The sequence below is a fragment of the Nelumbo lutea genome, chromosome 1 (genome assembly GCF_056320005.1).
Source record: "Nelumbo lutea isolate HS-2025 chromosome 1, American lotus-T2T, whole genome shotgun sequence".
In the NCBI taxonomy this organism is placed as follows: Eukaryota; Viridiplantae; Streptophyta; class Magnoliopsida; order Proteales; family Nelumbonaceae; genus Nelumbo; species Nelumbo lutea.
In genome coordinates, this window is record NC_142684.1 from 10,856,131 (window position 1) to 10,876,362 (window position 20,232).

Consider the following 20,232-nt stretch of genomic DNA (forward strand, 5'->3'; position numbering starts at 1 on the left):
TAATAGTTGAACTGTATGATATATTAAAATCATAATTCTGTGAGCTGCTTTGATTAAGGAAGGGGATGGAAACACAAAGTTTTTCCATGCTTTAGCTGTTGGTAAGAAAAGGAAGAGCTCAATATCATCTTTATTGGTGGAGTTGAAATAACAGGTCAAGGTGAAATTGCCAAGGCCTTTGCAGATCATTTCAGATCAATATATTCTAGGCCAATCTGAAAGGTGGTCTTTGGATGGGCTTGAGTGGGATTCTTTGAAAGAAAATCAAGTAGAGGTTGTTGACAGATGTTGTTGTACACAGGTTTAGTACCGCAGGAGTATTTCTGTAAATTTTCCATTCTTTATGTTGTACGACCAATATAGTATAAATAACAACTGCTTCTCTCGCCTGAAGCATTCTTTTGAGGCATTCAGTCCTCTCGCCTCTCCTCTCTTCTCTTCTTCTTTTTCTCTCTTCCTCCTCTCTTCTCTTGTTCAACATAGTATCAGAGTGGGTTCATCCAGGCCTGAAAACAAATTAGTTGAGGTCATTATCCAATGCCGAGTAGGTTGCCTCTTCATCTCCTAGAAGCTGTATCCCTGATGTTCGACTTCAAGAAGGAAGAAGGTGCCGGCCTGACTGTTCAGCTTCCTAGCACAGAAAAGAGTTCTGGTACAGAGTCTTTTCATCTTCCAGCCCAGATGCTGTTTTCCTTGATTGCTCAGCTATAGAGAGGCTATCACCTGATGTATGAAGAGGATGTTCTGGTTTGTAGAGAGGCTGGCGTTTAAGAAGGTACTGTCCATCTACTGTTCGGGTGCCCTGGTATTCAACTGAGGTTGTTTTTTGTTGTTTTTCTTCTTGCACCCTTCGATGGACTGATGGTGCCCTAAAAATCTGAATGTGTTGTTCTCCCCTTGTGTGTTACTACTATTCGACTACATTATTGATGGACTGAAGTTTTTTTTTTCCTCCCATTGACTATTCTTGCTTTTCGGCTACATTGTTGATCTCAGTGACTATTCGGCTACCCTGAAGTTGGTGTCAGCCGATTAGGTGTGTGGTGAACTATCACCTTGTATCTTTCTTTCTACTAAGGAGTTGTATGAAAACTGTAAAACCGTAGGTCATCCAGACCTGGTTATGTACTGCAACTGCAGTGTTTGTATGTTTGTTCTTTGGATTCCTACAAAATTGTAGGTCATACAGACTAGTCCAAGTGCTGCAGCAACAGTGTTTGTTCTTGGCTCTCTGTGAAACCGTGGGTCAGAAGTACCTAGTTGTATGCTGAAATAGCAAGTGTTTCTTCTTTTGTGGACTGAAGGACATAAGATCCCTTTTCTGTAGCAGCTCTGTGAGGTAGTGTGCCTTGGGTTTTGTGTGTTTTTAAACCTAAAATCATGAATTGTGAAGATTCATCCACACTTGGAATCTCCACAATGCTGAATGGAATGAGTGGGGGTGGCGACCTATCATTCCCTATGGCTGTTGTTCCTCTTGGTGGATTAAATTACCTAGAATGGGTCAAGAGGGATCAAGTTATACATCATTGCAAGGGGGAAAATAGGCTATATTAATGGAAGAATCAAAGAACCACCCTCTGGGAATGCTGAATATGATAGATGGGATCAAGAGAGCAATATGGTAATGTCTTGGCTCTTGGTCTCCATGCAACCACAAATAAGAAATAACTTCATGTGGGCTGAAACTGCAAATGAGATATGGGAACAAGCAAAATCCACATATTCAGAACTACGACACTATGCCAAGATCTATCAACTGCAGGCATCATCATCTATTTGTCGACAGGGGGAGAAAAGTTTATCAGTATATTACTCTGACTTGACCTCTGTCTGGAAGGAATTGGACCATTACCGGAATGTTGATTGGAAGTGTGATGAGGATGCCAAACTGTATAAGAAACTTGTCTCACAACAAAGAGTGTTTGCCTTCTTGCATGGTCTAAATCTTATGTATGAGTCCATCAGAGTACAAATTCTCAGTTCTAAGGATCTTCCATCAATTCAGGAAGTCTATGCTCTTGTTCAATCTGAAGAGAGTAGAAGGAACTTGATGAACAACACTGGTGGGGATGCAATCGTGTTGGCAGCAAAGGGGGTGTCTCTACTAGGAAGTGCACTAGCCGTTCAAGTAGTAAAGTAGTGAATAGAGTATCGTTCCCACAAGAATTTAGGAAACAACTACCAATACTAAATTGATCAATTCTTATCTGATTAACAACACAATATAATTTTATTCAAAAACTAAAATCCTAAGATAAAAATCTACCTAAAACATTGGCTCAAATGCCTTCAATTCAAGTTAGAAGAGTAAGCAATAAAACTCAATTTCAAGATTCATCAATCAATCAACTTGAGTCATTCGAATAGGCCATGATTAAGCCTTGGTTTGGTATAACCCCAAGGTCATTAACAACCTCTCTCAAGCACATGTTCATCCTATGCATGAGTGACGATTCTTCTATCTCTAGCAAGAATCTAATAATTCATGCATGCATTTCTTCAAACACATCTAAGGCATCAATTCAAATTTGAATTGATCACCAACTGAGTTGTGCAAGTTATCTTAACCTTGCATGTAATTCAGTTCTTGAATAATAGATCTGAATTCCTAGAGTCTTTCTCAAGCACTCTAAGAATTCCAAGCATTAGATCAAATTGGTCAACCTGAAAATTGAAGATCTGAATTCTCTTTCAAGCAATTCAGATTTTACAAATCTCAAATCTGAGTTTTGAAAGATAAATTGACTAATCTAATCTAGAATCACCCTCTATTCAAGAAACATCAAGAACAAATCAGATCCATTCGAATGAGAAAGAAATTGATTACTTAATCTGAAATTTTACAGCCTTAAATTCAACAAGAAAGAATGGAAGAGGGAGAGAGAAAAATTTACATCAAAAGAAGCTGAATTTGAACCAAAGAAAGATGAAACTAAAATGAATTATTACATAAGATCTTTGAATCAAAATTCCCCAAATTCAAACTCACCTTCTTCTCTTCTTGCTAGCTTGAACTCCTTCAGCCCTTCTCCTTCTCCTTCTTGCGCCTAGCTCTTCTTCTCTCTTCTTCTTTTCAAAGTGCTCGAACCCCAAGGGATGGGAGAGAATTGAACTCAAGCAAATGAACACCTCTCCCCCCTCTAGAGGCCTCCTTATATAGATTTTCAAGGGAGCTCTTGCCCCTTCTTGAAGCCTATAGAATGGGGTGTATTACACCCCCTTTGAACCTTCTAGAGTGCTTTCTCAAGAACCTTCTAAGGGTTTCCGCCCCTAGCTCCTTTGGACTGCAATTAAGCTCCTTCTTAGCATATGTTAGCTATACTCTAGATTGTTATTTGGGCTGAGAATGGGTCTCCTCTTGCTGGGCCTAAATTTTCTCCTTGCTAGGCTTCTTCCCTTAGGTTTTCCCAAGGAATTAACTTGCACTACTTGGGCCGAATTATGCTCTCTTGCTTCCATGGCTGAGCTGGACTGAATTTGATAATTTTTGGCCTTCTTTTCTTACCTTTTGCCTTCTTTTTCTTGAATTGATTACCCCTGAAATCTTTATTGTCATTAAGCTAAATTAGGGCAAAATTGAATAAAACCGGCATAAGAATCCATGAAAAAACCTCATAAGTTATAGATAAATTGTATGTTCATCACCCTTGACCAAACGGATTCTCTATGGCTTTCTACCAAGATTATTAGGAACTCGTCAAAGGAGATTTATTGGAAGTCTTGAAGAATTCTACCAAAGAAGGGAAATTTCTCCTAGAACAAATGTAACTTTTATGGCTTTGGTGCCAAAGAAGATAGAGGCTAAGACCCCAAAAGATTTTAAACCCATAAGTTTAGTGGGAGGACCCCTACAAAATTATGCAAAGGTTCTTTTTGGAAGAATGAAAAAAGTCCTCCTTCCCTTGGTGATTTCACAATTCCAAGGAGCTTTTATTAAGGGAAGGGTAGATTATGGACCAAATCCTGGTGGCTAATGAATGCGTGGCAGAAAAGAAAAAGAAAGGTCTGTAAGTAAACCCTAGTAGATTCTAGGTTGAAGCAGAGAAGAAGAAAGAAAAGAGAAAGAAGAAGAAGAAGAAGAGAAAGAGAGTTCGTCCAGACTAGAGAGTCTCAAAATCACCTCTCCCCTAGCCGACCCACTTGTATTTATTGAAAATCATAGAGTTACAAGAAAGACCATTTTGTCCCTCATAAGAGATGGGACACATAACTTAAACTCAGATACAACAAACCTTTCACTCTTAAGCAGATAAACTAGAATGACCAAAATACCCCTGACTCGAGCATTCTAACACTCCCCCTCAAGCTGGAGAGTCTATATCATATAGTCCCAGCTTGTTACAAATGTAATCTATTTTTCCCCGAGACAATCCCTTTGTGAAGAGATCTTCCCACTGATTTCCTGAGCTCACATGAGATGTGGTTATCACCCCACTTATTACTTTCTCTCTTACAAAGTGACAATCAACCTCAAAATGCTTAGTTCTCTCATGGAAGATGGGATTGGAAGAGATGTGAACAACAACTTGGCTATCATAGTATAGTTTCATGGGTTTGTCAACTGAGAATCCCATCTCTTGTAGCAAGTTCTTCAACCATACTAGTTCACATGTGGTATGGGCCATAGCTTTGTACTCTGCTTCTGCACTGCTTCTTGCCACCACTGTTTGTTTCTTGTTCTTCCAAGTTACAAGATTGCCACCAAGGAAGGTACAATACCCTGTAGTTGATCTCCTGTCTGATATAGAACCAGCCCAGTCAGCATCCGTGTACCCTACTATCTCAAGAGTCCCTCCATTTTGGTATAACAAACCACGACCTGGAGCACCCTTTAGGTACCTAACAATTCTCAGAACAGCTTCCCAATGAGGAACCCGAGGATGTTGCATAAACTGACTCACCACACTCACAACAAATGATATATCTGGTCGGGTAATGGTCAGGTAGTTCAACTTTCCCACTAACCTTTTGTACATTCTAGGATCATCAAACTCTTCACTTGCATCAACACTCAACTTGGCATTGAGTTCCGTAGGAGTCTCTGCTGGTTTAGCACCTAACAACCCTGTTTCTTCAAGTAGATCAAGAACATATTTTCTTTGACATAGGTTGATCCCATGTTTTGACCTCGCAACCTCTATTCCTAGGAAATACTTCAGCTTCCCCAGATCTTTCGTATTGAAGTGGTCCTGTAAGAGTTTCTTCAACCTGTCAATTCCATTACTATCACTCCTAGTTATGACAATATCATCCACATACACGACTAACAAGATTTTCCCATCCTTTGAGTTATAGCTGAACACAAAATGATCAACCTGACACTGTTTCATCCCAAAGGCTTTCACCACTTTACTAAACCTGCCAAACCAAGTAGTGGAGATTGTTTCAGTCCATAAATTGCCTTTTTGAACCTACACACCTTACCAGCCTCCCCCTGAGCAACAAACCTTGGTGGTTGCTCCATATACACTTCCTCAACGAGATCACCATGTAGAAAGGCATTTTTTATGTCAAGTTGTACAAGAGGCCAATCATACATAGCAGCTATGAAATCAACACCCGAACTGAACCAATCTTAGCCACAGGAGAAAATGTCTCCATATAGTCCACACCATACAACTGAGAATAACCCTTGGCCACTAACCTCGCCTTTAATCGCTCCACACTGCCATCAGCAAGATACTTCACTGTGTAGACCCATTTACACCCAACAGTGTGCTTACCGGGAGGAAGAGTGGTGAGTTCCTACGTGTGATTATGTTGTAGAGCAGAGAGTTCTTCTTCCATGGCTTGCCGCCACCCTGGGGAGGTAAGAGCTTCCTGGATAGTCTTGGGGATGGGAACGGATGAGAGTAATGATATAAAATTGCAATGAGTAGTAGAAAGGTGAGCAGTAGAAACATAGTGTGAAATGGGGTGAGAAGTACAAGTACGTTTACCTTTCTACAGAGCAATAGGAAGATCAAGATCTGTCGACAGGGGCTGAAGTGGAGGAGGGTTCGATGCACTTCTGCGGGTATACACTTGAGTGATTGGCGGCCTCTCAGTAGTAACAGGCATAGGATGTGCATCTACAGTAGAAATAGGAGCTATGGGAAGGGTGTCCACAATAGGTACAGGAAGAGGAACCTCAGAGGGAGAGGAAGAGACCCCAACATCTGAGAAAAACGGAATTGATTCAAAGAATGTGACATCAGAGCACACAAACGATTTATGGGATTTAGGGTTATCACTTATACCCTTTCTGAGTCCTCGAGTAGCCAAGAACGATACACTTAGTAGCTCGAGCATCTAGCTTGTCTACCCTAGGCCCCAAGTGTTGAACAAAACAAACACAACCAAAGACTCTTGGGGTGAGAGGAAATGGAGACAAAGTAGGAAACAACATGGAGAAAGGAGATTGACTTCCAAGGATTGACATGGGCATCCTATTGATCAGAAAACAGGATGTGAGAACATCACTCCAAAAATGCTTTGGGACACTCATATTGATCATCAAGGATCGAGTAGTTTCAAGATGATGTCGATTTTTCTGTTCAGCTACATCGTTCTGTTGTGGGGTGTAGGCACAAGAAGTTTGATGAATAATCCCATGATGTTCTAGGTATTGCTGAAATGGTGAGGAGTTGTATTCTTTGGCATTATCGGAGAGAAGAATTTTAATATGAACACCAAATTGAGTGCGTATTTCAGCATAAAATTTTTGAAAAATAGGGAACTCACTACGGTCTTTCATAAAATAAATCCATGTCATCCTTGAAAAGTCATGAACAAAGATTACAAAATACTTATACCCATTGCATGACACCACTTTAATTGGACCCCATACATTAGAATGAACTAAAGAAAAAGGATTTGAGACACGACTATCAACTCTTGGACTAAATGAAACTCAATGATGTTTTCCTAATGGACATGACTCACAATCTAACGATGAAAGATGACTCAAGGAAGGAACCAACAACTTCAAAGTCTTGAGAGAAGGATGACCAAGTCTGCAGTGCCACTGAAGAGGAGTAAGAGACGACTGAAAAGCTACTGGAGGGCCACCACCATCAAGGTAATACAATCCACCTGCTTCATGCTCTCCACCAATCTTCCTCCCCGTCATGAGATCCTGAAACACACAAGAAGAAGGATAAAAGGTTACATAACAATTAAGAGACTTGGTTAATCTGCTAATAGACATAAGGTTAAAAAGGAACTTAGGGACATATAAAACAGATGATAAAGACAAGGAGGAGAGATCAACATCACCAACACCACAGATAGGAGATGTAGAATCATTAGCAAGTGTAACTGTTTGAGATGTGGAGGAGCGAGAAAGGGAAGAGAATACATCAAGAGTCCCAGACATATGGTCCGAGGCTCCAGAGTCAATGATCTAGTGTGAGGCTTTGGAAGCTAAGCAAGCCATACCTGAATGGGCAAGTGTAGCGGTGTTCTGCTGAGATGTTTGAAGGAACTGGTCATATACTGCACACGGTACACTCACCATTTCCTTCTCAGAAGCACAAGCAGATGTGGAGGGGATTGGGTCAGTTTGCTGATTTTTAGTAATTGTGCCACTACCCTTAGTCATAGCATGGTTAGCCCAAGTGTTGGGTGGACCACACAAATCATAGCAGAAATGAACTGTGTGCCCCTCTAAACCACAATGTGTACACTTTCTCTGGGCATTACCTCTTCCTTTTTCACGGCCTCCCCTTGAGTCCCGGCCTCCAATCCGACCACTAGCCCGGTTAAACATGTGACCACCACGGTTGCCTGGGAGTCCACTACTGCCACCACCACTTCTATTTCCACGACCACCCCCTTTAGTCACTACCAAACCAAATCTGTCAGAGAGAGAAGAATGTTCTACCGACTCAATGGATGTCCTTTTAAGACGGGCAAAAACTTATTCAAGTGAGGGGAGAGTAGACCCCCCCAATATTTGTGCTCTGACAGGCTCATACTCCGCCTTCAAACCCACAAGAAACCTTGTCACATCAAGCTGCTCACATTGCTCATTACGAATGTTCCTCAAACTTGCATAGTACTCTTCTAAGCTTTGACTCCCTTGCTTCAAATTGAAGTACTCTTGGTACAACTGATACACCCTAGTTGTATTGTCTTGTCCAGAGTACAACTTTTTAGCATGATCTCAGATTTCCTTAGCCGTATCTAGGAACATGAAGTTCACACTAATCTTTGGTTCCATGCTGTTCTAGAGCCATGTCATTATCTGTGCATCTTCTTGTTCCCAGTCACTGAACCCAGGGGAATCAGAGGGAGGTTTCCCCTCTCTCACATGTTTTACCTTCCTCTTGGCCTTCAAGAACACCTCCACAGATTTTGCCCATGGTACGTAGTTCTCACCATTCAACTTGATGGATGTCATTTGAACACTTAGATAGTCTAGAGGAAGCATGACACCTGATTTGTTGTCATTTCCATTTTCAAATGAAGCCATCTTAATTAGTTCACCTTCAAATATACAAAACAACTTCACACTCTTTCACAAGACTTATCTCACTTATAACACCACCAACTCCAACTTCTTCAAATGCACATTACACACCACACACTAAGGCTGAAATCACTTAGTCATCACATCAAACACCTGGGCTGCACACTGCAGAGTCATTCACCATCAACACACTAAGGCTGAAATCATTTAGTCATTACATTGAATGCTTGTTCTTCATACGGCAGAACTGATTACACACAAGGTTTAGGAGTTCACTTTTAAGTATTTAGAATCATAGATACACCAATTACCACGACACAACCACCACCACACCACTGCTGTCATGAACTTCAGCAGTCGACAACTCTTCTTTCAGCACACATATGAGAAAAAAAAATGCAGAGGAACACTACTGATATGCATATCAGTCACACCGAGCTCCACAACAACCAAAAAAAAAAAAACATTCACAGTCCCTTACTTCGACAAACAACAACAGTGTTCATACCTGTCCACCTTCAGCCCTCTTCGTACACTGAATAGAGGGTTTAGTATACCACTTCAACGACCACCACAACAACGACTGGAGGCATTCTCACCTCCAGGTCCACAAAACGACAACTGCTTTTCAGCCCCTTATCGAACCTCCACTCAGGTCAATTGAAAAATGAAGATGACTGTGAAGGTTGGCGGCGAACCCAGAAAGAGAACAACAACAAGAAAGAAAGGAGAATACGACCTTACAGCTTTGATACCATGTAAGTAAACCCTAGTAGATTCTAGGTTGAAGTAGAGAAGAAGAAAAAAAAGAGAAAGAAGAAGAAGAAGAAGAAGAAGAAGAAGAAGAAGAAGAAGAAGAAGAAGAGAAAGAGAGTTCGGCCAGACTAGAGAGTCTCAAAATCACCTCTCCCCTAGCCGACCCACTTGTATTTATTCAAAATCATAGAGTTACAAGAAAGACCATTTTGTCCCTCATAAGAGATGGGACACATAACTTAAACTCAGATTAGACCTTTCACTCTTAAGCAGATAAACCAGAATGACCAAAATACCCCTGACTCGAGCATTTTAACAAGGTCAAAAGGGGCTGATTTGCAAATTGGACTTAGAGAAGTCTTATGATTTTTTTTTTGATAATTGAGAAGTTTTATGATGCAGTGGACTGGAGTTTCTTCCTTGAGATTATGGAGAAAATAGGTTTTAGTGATCAATGGAGAATGCAGGTTAAAGGTTGTATTAACTCGGTGCATTATTTGGTCTTGATCAATAGAGTAACTAAGATTTGTAAGGTATGATGCTTGTTCTGGAAGCTTTATTCTTTTTTTGGGAAGATATTTGGGTGAGCATTCAATCCCTAAAAGATTGCTTTCCTTCTCTCTATTCCATCTCCCTCTTTAAAAAGAAACCAATTTCATGGTTCCTTTCCCCCCCGGTTCGCCCTTTTGCTTTAAACTGGAATTTTGGGTTTCAAAGAGGGTTAAGGGATGTAGAACTTCTTTGTGTTTCAGAGCTCTTGTTGCTTCTAGACTCGGTGTTCCTGGACCCCCCTAACCCGGATAAAAGGGTTTGGTCTCTAACCTCGGTTGGCTCCTTCACTTGTGCTTCTTTCTTTAAAGCCCTCTGCTCCAACCCCTCCTCTTAGGTTTTCCTTGTTATAGAGGTCTGGTCAAGGCCAATTCCTCCTAAAATAGCAGTGTTCTGTTGGGAAGCCTACTTGGGTAAGATCAATACGGTGGAAAACTTGCAAAAGAAGAAACCTTACTTGTGTTTGTCCCCAAATTGGTGCTTCTTGTGTAAAGTGAAGGGTGAGGACTGTAACCATTTACTGATATCGTTCTCTTTTGCTGCCAATATTTGGAACTGGGCTGTTTCAATATTTGGGTGCAGGTGGAACTTGCCCTGCGAAATAAAGCTGCTTTTCATTCTGGCTGCCTTTGGGAGATTGACAAAAAGAGAGAAACTAATGTGGAAATGTATCAGAGCCGCTACCTTGTGGACTTTATGGGAGGAGAGAAATGCTAGAATATTTCAAGAAAAGGAAAGAAGTCTTGCTGAGATCAAGGAGTGCATAATGACAAGGACAGTCTCGTGGCTGAAATCTTCACACTTGTTGGCAGATTACTCCTTTGATGACTTAAGGAGAAACTGGGCAGCAGTGGCTTCTACAGTCTCCACAAAGAACAAATCACAAGCTGAGTGGGAATCCCCACCGGATGGAGTCGTAAAATTGAATTTTGATGGTAGGTGCCAAGGTAACCCAGGGCCATCCGGAATAGGAGGGATTCTGAGAGACAAAGATGGCAACATGCTGTCTTTATTTTCAGGACCAGTGGGTGTTGGTGATTCTGTAAGGGCAGAGATACTAGCAGCGGTACAAGGTATACAGATGGCCAGTCAACTTGGAGTGAATAATTTGATAGTAGAAGGGGATTCCAAGGTAGTAGTAGGCTGGTTGACAAGTCCAGAGACAGCTTGTTGGGGCTACAGGGATCTGTTAAAGAAAGTTAAATGGCTGACAAGGAATATGTCAGTCAGGTTTCAGTGGGTCAGCAGATCAGCAAATGCAATGGCTGATTCTCTGGCCAAGCAAGGGGTGTCCAAGGGGAGATCTATTTTGGGCCACTTTGTAACTGTGCTTCAGGCTTGTGTTTGTTTAGTTTTATGACTCGGTCCTACGGGGAGGTAACACCTCATGCCTCTTCCAAGGCTGAATGTACTGCTATTTTTTGAATTAATAAAACTACTCTCATTTGTCAAAAAAAAAAGTGTAGCTAAGATCTTTTTGGCTAAAAGAGGATTGAGATAGGGAGATCCCATGCCCCTGTTCCTATTTACCTTGGTAGTGGAAGTCCTAAGCAGAATTATTATAAAGGCTGATCTTGATAACTTGATTAAAGGCTGGAGGATTGGAAGGAATGAGGTAATAGTAACCCACTTGCAATTTGCAGATGACATAATTCTCTTTTGTGAGAGTAGCAATCAAGAAACTTTGAGAAACCTGAGGGAACTAATTAACACCTTCGAAAAGCCTCTAATTTGAGGGTAAACTTGGGGAAAAGTTGTATAGCGGGGATTAGCATGGTGGATGATGAGATTCTAGTGCAAGTGGGGATCTTAGGCTGTGAGCTTAAAGGTTGGCCAATCGAGTACCTTGGGCTTCCATTAGGGGGGGGGGATCTACTGCAAGGGCTAAGATTAGCAGCAACATGGTTTCTGTCATTTGGAAGTAGAAGGAGACTCAAGACTAATCATATCTTGAAGAGAGAAATGCAATTTAGCTTCTTGGATCTACAAGCATGTCTTTAGAGAGATGGAGGGTCTATCAAGGGAGATGAATATTAGGTTGAAGTGGATTTGTAAAACTGAAAATGGGATAGTGGATTCACTAGCAAAATAAAGGTAAAAAGCACCTGTTTTGGGCTTTATTGTGAATGATATTGTAAAATTTGGGCTGTTGGAATACTCCAACAGCCATTAGGTAGGTTGACTTGAACATGTTGCTTTATGGTTGCAATGCAGTGCAATAACTAATAGTAGAAAAGTGCAAATATTTTGTTTGATATAAAATCTGTGAAGGAGAGAAAGAAAGAAAGAAAAAGAAGGTTTGTGCAGCGAAGAGAAGAGGAGAGAAGTTGAAGAGAATGGGGAGAAGCCAAAAAAATCAGATCTGGTCGCCCCTTTCATTAGCTTATATACTCATAAATAAAACTGAATACAAAGACAAGTATGACTTTAGTAAGTCGGCTACTTGTAAAATCTAAGTAAATACTCTTAGTTTAAAACATAAACTAATAACTCTCTAACTATGCTTTGTAAATAAAAACAAATGTTATCAGCCCAAAACTCAACACTCCCCCTCAAGTTGGGAATAGATGTCACACATTCCCAACTTGCGTAGATCATACTCCAGCTTGTTTCATGCAACACCTTTTGTAAGAACATCAACAAGCTGCAAGTCAGATGCAACATATATTTTTTTTGATCAGTAAAAAAAAACTTTCATTAATGACAGAGAAATTAAGTTACAGTAAATAAAGATTGCAGAGGGACAGACTGCAATATCCACTAATTAGTTACAATTCTGCCCAGTACAATGAAGATTTATTTGCCCCTTGTTTTGCTAGGGTATCCGCCATCCCATTTGCATCCCGTTTGACCCAACCAAATTGAGAGTTGAACTTCCTTGCAAGTGTGTCAATTTCTTTAAAGATAAATTTGAGCTTCCAAGGTACTGATGTGATGTTTTTGGCCCAAGAGATGACCAATAGTGAGTCTCCTTCTATTTCTAAGTCTGTTGTTCCTATCTGCTCAGTCACCTTTAGACCTTGAAGTAGGGCTAGAGATTCAGTCTGTATTGAGTCACCAATACCTATTGGTCCTGAGTAGAGTGCCACCACCACACCCAGATGATTTCTAAACACACCCCCTATGCCTTCCCTTCCTGGGTTGCCAAGAGCACTCCCATCGAAGTTCAGTTTTAATTTGTTTAGTGCTGGTGGCTTCCATTCCATGCTTACAAGTACTTTGGGTACATCTGTTTGTGCCACTTCAGCCCAATTTCTTAGTATCTCATTCGTGGAGTAGTTTCTGAATATCTCCATGGTCTTTACCCAATGTGCAGTTCTGATTTTTATGGCTTCAATAACTTCCTCCTTTGTTTTGCTCTTTCCAGAAAAGATTCTTAGGTTTCTTTCCTCCCATATAGTCCATACTGTAGCTGATCTTATGCCCTCCATAAGCACTTTCCTCTTTTCTTTTGTTGACACAGGAAAGAGGGGCTGAATAGACTTACCACATCCTGTTGGGGAACCCATCTGCATCCAAAGAGAGAACAAACAACATTCCAAATACCAGAAGCAAAAGAGCAAGATAAAAATAATTGGGTTAGGGTTTCACCACATCCCAAACAAAGGACACACACATGAGGAGAGAGGCAATTGTTTGGCCTCCTTTTCTGTAGAACATCACAAGTGTTTACCTTCCCTAGGAACACTTCCCAACAGAAAGCTTGTACTTTTGGAGGGATCAGTTTAGACCAGATTTCTCTCATTTGGAAGTTCACTCCCATAGGATCAATGTGAGTGAGCAAACCAAAGAAAGATGCACAGGAAAATAAACCATCAGAAGTTGGGGACCAAATTCTACAATCAGCTATAGATTGGTCCAAGTAGACCTTCTCAAATGTTGAAATCAAAAGCACTAGAGGCTCACACTCATTTTCCCTCAACCCTCTTCCGAAACCAAAATCCCAAGAGATCCCTGAATCTGAAAGCACACCCAGCCTAGCAACAAGTTTGTTTTTATGGTTTGATAAGGAGTAGAGGTTTGGGAATTTGACCATAAAAGCCACTTCCCCAACCCAAAGGTCTTCCTAGAATAAGACTTTGTTACCACAACTGACATCAAACCTGATAAATTGAAGAAAAGTTGGATATAGCTCAAAGATCGCCTTCCAAGGAGAAGATGGAGCTGCATTGGGGGCTAGTTTTGTATCCCAGCCGTTATCTGCTTCACCATGTAAGCTTTTAATGACTCTGTGCCATAGTCTTTCTTCTTCACAAGGGAATCTCCACATCCATTTCCTAAGAAGGGCCTTGTTTTCTTTAATAGGTTCGCTATACCTAATCCACCCTGCTGCTTAGGGTAACAGACTTGCTCCCACTTCACTAAATGATCTTTCTTTTCATCACCTGGTTCCCACAAAAAATCCCTCATAATCTTCTCCAACTTCCTAGCTATTTTCACCGGTATCTTGAAGGTGAAAAGGAAATAAGTAGGTAGGTTTGCTAGGGTTGATTTTATCAAGGTGATTCTTCCCCCCAGGGATATATAATTTCTCTTCCACATTGCCAACTTCTTTATGAACCTCTCTACCACCGGTTTCTAGAAACTTTCAGCTTTTGGATTCCCACTTAAGGGCATACCTAAGTATTCTAGAGGCCAATTTTTCACTTCACAACCTAGCAGATTTGCCATGGCTCGGATGTCCCCCCCTTCAATGTTGATTCCAGCTACACAGCTTTTTCGCCAATTGACTTTCAGTTTTGAGACCTGTTGAAATTCATCCACCAATCTTTTCAGATTCCTTAAACTAGATTCATCACAGCTTTCATAGAAAATGATTATGTCATCAGCAAATTGCAAATGAAACACCACCACTTTTGATCTACCCATCCTCCAACCTTTAAACTGGTTTTCTTGATCAGCCTTGATGGTTTGTCTACTCAAAACCTCAGCCACAAAAGTGAATAAGAATGGAGATAAGGGATCACCCTGTCTTAGTTCTCTTTTGGCCTAGAAGAAATCCTTTGCTACCCCATTCATCAGAATAGAAAAGTGTGCTGTGCTAGTACATTCTTTAATCCACATCCTCCATCTTTCACCTAGCCCTATCTTTTCCATTAAGTTCAATAGGAAGGACCAATTCACCATATCATAAGCTTTTTCTAGGTCCGATTTACAAATCAAACCTTTGCCACCTTGTTTTCTCTTAGCTGCCACACGCTCATTTGCCACTAGGATTTGATCCACAATTTGTCTCCTTTCTACAAAGGCTCCTTGGTTCTGAGAGATAACATAGGGCAGTACAGTCTTCAACCTACCAGCCAGGACTTTAGAAATGATTTTATACAAGCTACCCACTAGACTTATCGGTCTGTAATCCTTGGGGGTTTTGGCCTCCTTTTTTGGCACTAAAGCAATAAAGGTTGCATTTTTCTCCAAGCGATAATTTCCCTTCTTGATAGAACTCCACAAATACATCCATTAATTCATCTTTCAAAATTTCCCTACAATCCTAATAGAAAGCCATTGAAAATCCATCCGGCCCTGGAGCTTTAGATCTATCCATCGAGAATATTGCTTCATGTATCTCCTTAATAGTGAAGGCTCTTTCTAGGAGGACAACTTTAGACTCTGGCACTCTGTCCCACTGTAACTCTCCCAATTCTGCAATGTTTTCATCAGAGGATGCTAGGATTGACTTAAAATGATTCACAAAGCATCTTTCAATTTCCTCTTTTGCAGTTACTACTCTTCCCTCCACCTCTATACTGGAAATTTGATTTTTCCGTCTCCTCCCATTTGCTAGGGAGTGGAAAAATTTGGTATTTCCATCCCCCTTCAGAAGCCATTTACATCTAGGTTTTTGCCTCCAAAAAATCTCTTCTTTTCTTAGGATCTCTTCCAATTGCACTTTTAAGTTCCATCTTTCTAGTCTATCCTCCAACCCACACTCTTTCTAGGCCTCCTTTTGGTCCACTTCCTTTATTTTCATGGCTAGTTCCTCCTTTATGTCCTCAAGTTTTCCAATTCCTCTTTGTTCCACTTCTTGATCTTTTCCTTCAATCTTTTCAGTTTCTTGGAGAACCTCACCACTTTATTTCTAGCCCTAATCCTACCTTCTGACCATCATTCTTTGACTTTTTGCAAAAAATTTGGAACTTCTAGCCACATTTCTCTAGATGTCACCCTTTCCCTTATAAAGTGCCTATCCACTTCTATATGCTTTGTCCGATCATGCTGAACTGGGTTGTAGGCAATGTTAATTGCTGCTTGATTGTCACAGTATAGCATCATAGGTTTTCGACATCAACTTCAATCTCCGCTTACATGGATCGGACCCAAAGGAGCTTTGAAACACCATGTGCCATGGCTCTGTATTCAGCTTCTGCACTTGACCTTGCTACAACTGACTGTTTCTTACTATTCCATGAAACTAGATTACCTCCAACAAGAGTGCAAATTCCTGATGTAGATCTCCTGTCATCTAGGCACCCCACCCAATCAGCATCTATGTAAGCCTCTAACTTCAAATGTCCATGGTTAGCAAACAGTATACCTCTACCTGGGTGTCCCTTCAAATGGGAAATTATCTTGTTAATGACCTCCCAGTGCTGAACTTGTGGGGCATGCATGTATTGACACACCACACTCACTACATAAGAGATATTTGGTCGTGTCATATATAAATGTAGCAACCGGCCCACCTTTGATACCTTCCAACATCCTTTACTAGGTCACTTTTTGAAGCATTTATCCTGTGGTTCTGATCCCCTGTAATAAGTCCAAAATATACATCCTCTATGAAATGAAAATCCCATGCTTGGACCTTGCCACCTCAATGCCCAGAAAATACTTAAGCTCCCTAAGATCCTTAATCTCAAACTCTTTGTGCAAGTTCTTCTTCAAGGTATCAATTTCACTCAGATAATTTCCTGTGACTACAATGTTATCCACATACACTATCAGTATTGACACCAATGATCTCCTCCTTTTCACAAACAGAGTATGATTAGATTGAGTTTGAGTATAGTCAAATGCAATCAATGCACTTCTAAGCTTGTCAAACCAAGCTCTGGGTGATTGCTTCAAACCATATAAAGACTTCTTTAATCTACATACCTTTCCTTTAACCACATCACTGCCAAAACCAACTGAAAGATCCATGTACACCTTTTGTAGGTCTTCATTAAGAAAATCATTCTTCACATCAAGTTGGAAGAGGGGCCAAGAGTATGTAGTTGCTAGTGATAGGAGAATCCGAACTGAATTCATCTTTGCAACCAGTCTCACCTTGGTACCTTTATATACCTCCATCAGCCTTGTACTTCATTGTATAAACCCATCTACATCCAACTGTCTTCTTTCCATTAGGTAAATCCACAATCTCCCATGTCTGATTTTTAATCAATGCTTTCATTTCCTCTTACACAACCGTCTTCCACTTAGGTTTGGAGAGAGCCTCACTAACACTCCTGGGTATAGACACTGAGTTGAGGGAGGAAAGGAAGGCCTGGTAAGAAGAAGATAATCCACTGTAGGAAAGATAGTGTGAGATGCAATGAGCAGTACAATTACTCTTCCCTTTTCAGAGTGTAGTAGGGAGATTTAGGTCATCTGCAATGGTGTAAGGAGTAGGGGTAGTAGTATTAATAGGAACTAACCCATTAGAGGAAACAAGAGGCCATACCTAGGTTTGTGTCAGTCAAACTTGGAATCTCTGATGAGCCAATAGGGAGCGATGTGGGTTCCTTTGTTGTGGAATCAACCTCCCTGTGTTGTCATGGGCACTATTGTGTAAAACATTGAGAGACAAGACGTAATGAAGGTGGCAAAGTGGGTGGAGTAGGTGGGTTAGACATTGGAGTGGACAAAGGAGCTAGAATAGGAAGTGGTATAGATTGCTCACTTCCTTCCCTAAAACACTCCTCCTGAGAAGAACCCCTCGAGAAAAAAGTGTGGGCTCGAAGAAGGTGACATCCATAGTAACATGCTGATTCCTAGAGATTGGATCATAACAACAATAACCCTTCTGATTTCTTACATAACCAAGGAAGACACACTTCTTTGCCTTAGGGTTCAGCTTCAAGTAGTGAGGATCAAGAATATGGGAAAAACATACACATCCTAAAACCCTTAAAGGAATATGGAACATATCCCCCTCGGGCAAAAGAAGGTTGAACGGAGTGTTGTATCCAAGAACATGAGAAGGTACCCAATTAATAAAAAAAATGTTGTAAGGACTACATCACCCCCAAAACGAACTGGAACTATAGAGTTCACCATCATGCTTCTTGCTACTTCCATAATATGTCTATTCTTCCTTTCTGCTACACCATTCTGTTGTGGAGTGTATGTACAACTGCTCTGGTGGACTACTCCATGCTCCAATAGTTATGATGCCAGGTTTTTCTCAAAGTATTCCCTAACATTATCTAATCTAAACACTTTCATTCGTCCCCTAAACTCTGTCAACACCATCCGATGGAATTGTTGAACCAAAGAAGGTACCTCACCATGGGATCTCATCGAATATATCCAAGAGTATCGAGAAGAATCATCCACAAACAGAAGAAAATACTGATAGTCACCCATCTAAGAAATATTATATGGTCTCCACACATCAGTATGAACAATATATAAAACAGAAGAACATCTTTTATTGCTTGCTTTAAAAGAATGTCTACAATGCTTTCTAAGTTGACAACCCTCACACTCCAAGCTAGATAACTGATAGACTTAAAACAATTTTGGAAACAAAAAATGCAAAGAAGCAAAAGTGTCCTAACCAATTATGTCGAAGCATAATCCGATCCATTGACTTTGACTCATTGTTCCCGTTGACACGATGACTTTGATGACTAGGAAGCGTATCAAGAACAAAGATTCCATTCACCTCACAACCACTCCCAATCATCCTCTTTGATTCCAGATCCTGCAAAACACAATGGCTAGGAAAAAATATCACTGAACAACTCAAATTATTTGTCAAGCTACTAACAGATAAAAGATTAGTGCTTAGTCTAGGGACATGAAGGACAAAAGGTAGGGTAATGGCATTGTTAATCATGACAGACCCTTTCCCAACAATGGGAACTTGTGATTCAGTTGTGGAAACTTTATCTCTACTAGAGTAGAGGTGGTATGGGGAGAAGATGGTGGAAATCTTGGTCATATGTTTTGAGGAAATCTTGGTCATATGTTTTGAGGCTCCTGAGTCTATAATCCAAGGAGGTTCCTCCTTACTTGTAGTGGATGCATAATTTGTAGTGGCATGTGAACTACCCATATGTGCAAACAAAGTAGAACAGCTACTTCCTAATCCACCTGTACCTTGCTATCCACCTAATAATGAGCTGGAACTGGTTGTATCCCTCTGACTCAAAAACTGCATATTATCTCTCCAATTTGGCCCTCATTGTAGCTGCTGGAACAGACTCTAGAGAAGTTGTAGTAGGTGGTCTGATAAATCACCAGTCACTGCCATATTCACATCTCCCTTCTTGTTTTTGAGCCGACTCGGTATAAGGTGTGGGTAAAGCTTCCAACATGTATGTCTAGTATGTTTAGGTTTCTTACAATATTCACAAATCAGGTCCTTGTTGTCCTCATTCCTCAATTCATTTCCACCCTTATCCCCACTTAACTTAGGCTTCACTGTGCTAATCAGAGATGATTGCTCAAGGCTTGGGTTTCTCATCATCACATTCCTCCTACTCTCGTCTCCAGACATAAATGCATATGCCTGAGAGAGAGTTACAATGTCTCGGGAAAGAATATGCCGTTGTGTAATGTCACATTTACTGTTAAATCCTGCTAGAAACTCAAATACCCTATTCTTCTATCAACTTCTAATAAGTTGCTGCATCTTTGCTACTTTCCCAAACCACAGTCTCCAAACGATCCATCTCTTGCCATAAGGTTTTGAGGGCTGAAAAATAAATTACAATAGACTTATCTCCCTACCTAGTAGCAATCACCTTGATTCTCAACCGATAGGTTCTAGCAACATTCTCACTCTGTGAATAAGTTTCTGCTACTCCATCCCAAATCTCCTTAGTTGTGTTAGCCCATAGAAAGTTTTTACTTATATGGGGTAACATGGGATTGCACAGCCAAGTCATCACCATGTAGTTTTGTAACTGTTGGGAGTAGTTAGTCTTAGATTTCTTCTCTTCACCAGTGAAATACCCCAATTTTCCACAAACTCCAATGACCATTTTTGTAGATTGTGACCATTCTAAGTAGTTTGTACCATCCAACTTGACTGCAGTGATGGTCCCAACACCTCCTCCACTTAGTCCCATTTCACCTACAGATTTGTTTTCAACTCCACAACTCTCCGTAACTCCCAGAACAGATTAGGAAATCAATTTGAGATGAAAAAAAAAGATTTTTATCTCCTTTAGAAACCTTAAACACCTTCTCTATAGGAGCGGGAGAAGGAAGAGAAGAGGCTTCCGCTCTCTCTAGAGGCCTCCAAAAAGACTGAGACT

At 40.7% G+C, this 20,232-nt stretch overlaps 1 protein-coding gene across 2 annotated transcripts in view; it reads left to right on the forward strand.

Moving 5' to 3' along the window:
* The window catches only part of LOC148873502 (conserved oligomeric Golgi complex subunit 1-like), a 37,144-nt gene that overhangs the window by 5,312 nt on the left and 11,600 nt on the right, over window positions 1-20,232 (forward strand). The gene's annotated exons all lie outside the window — the stretch shown is intronic.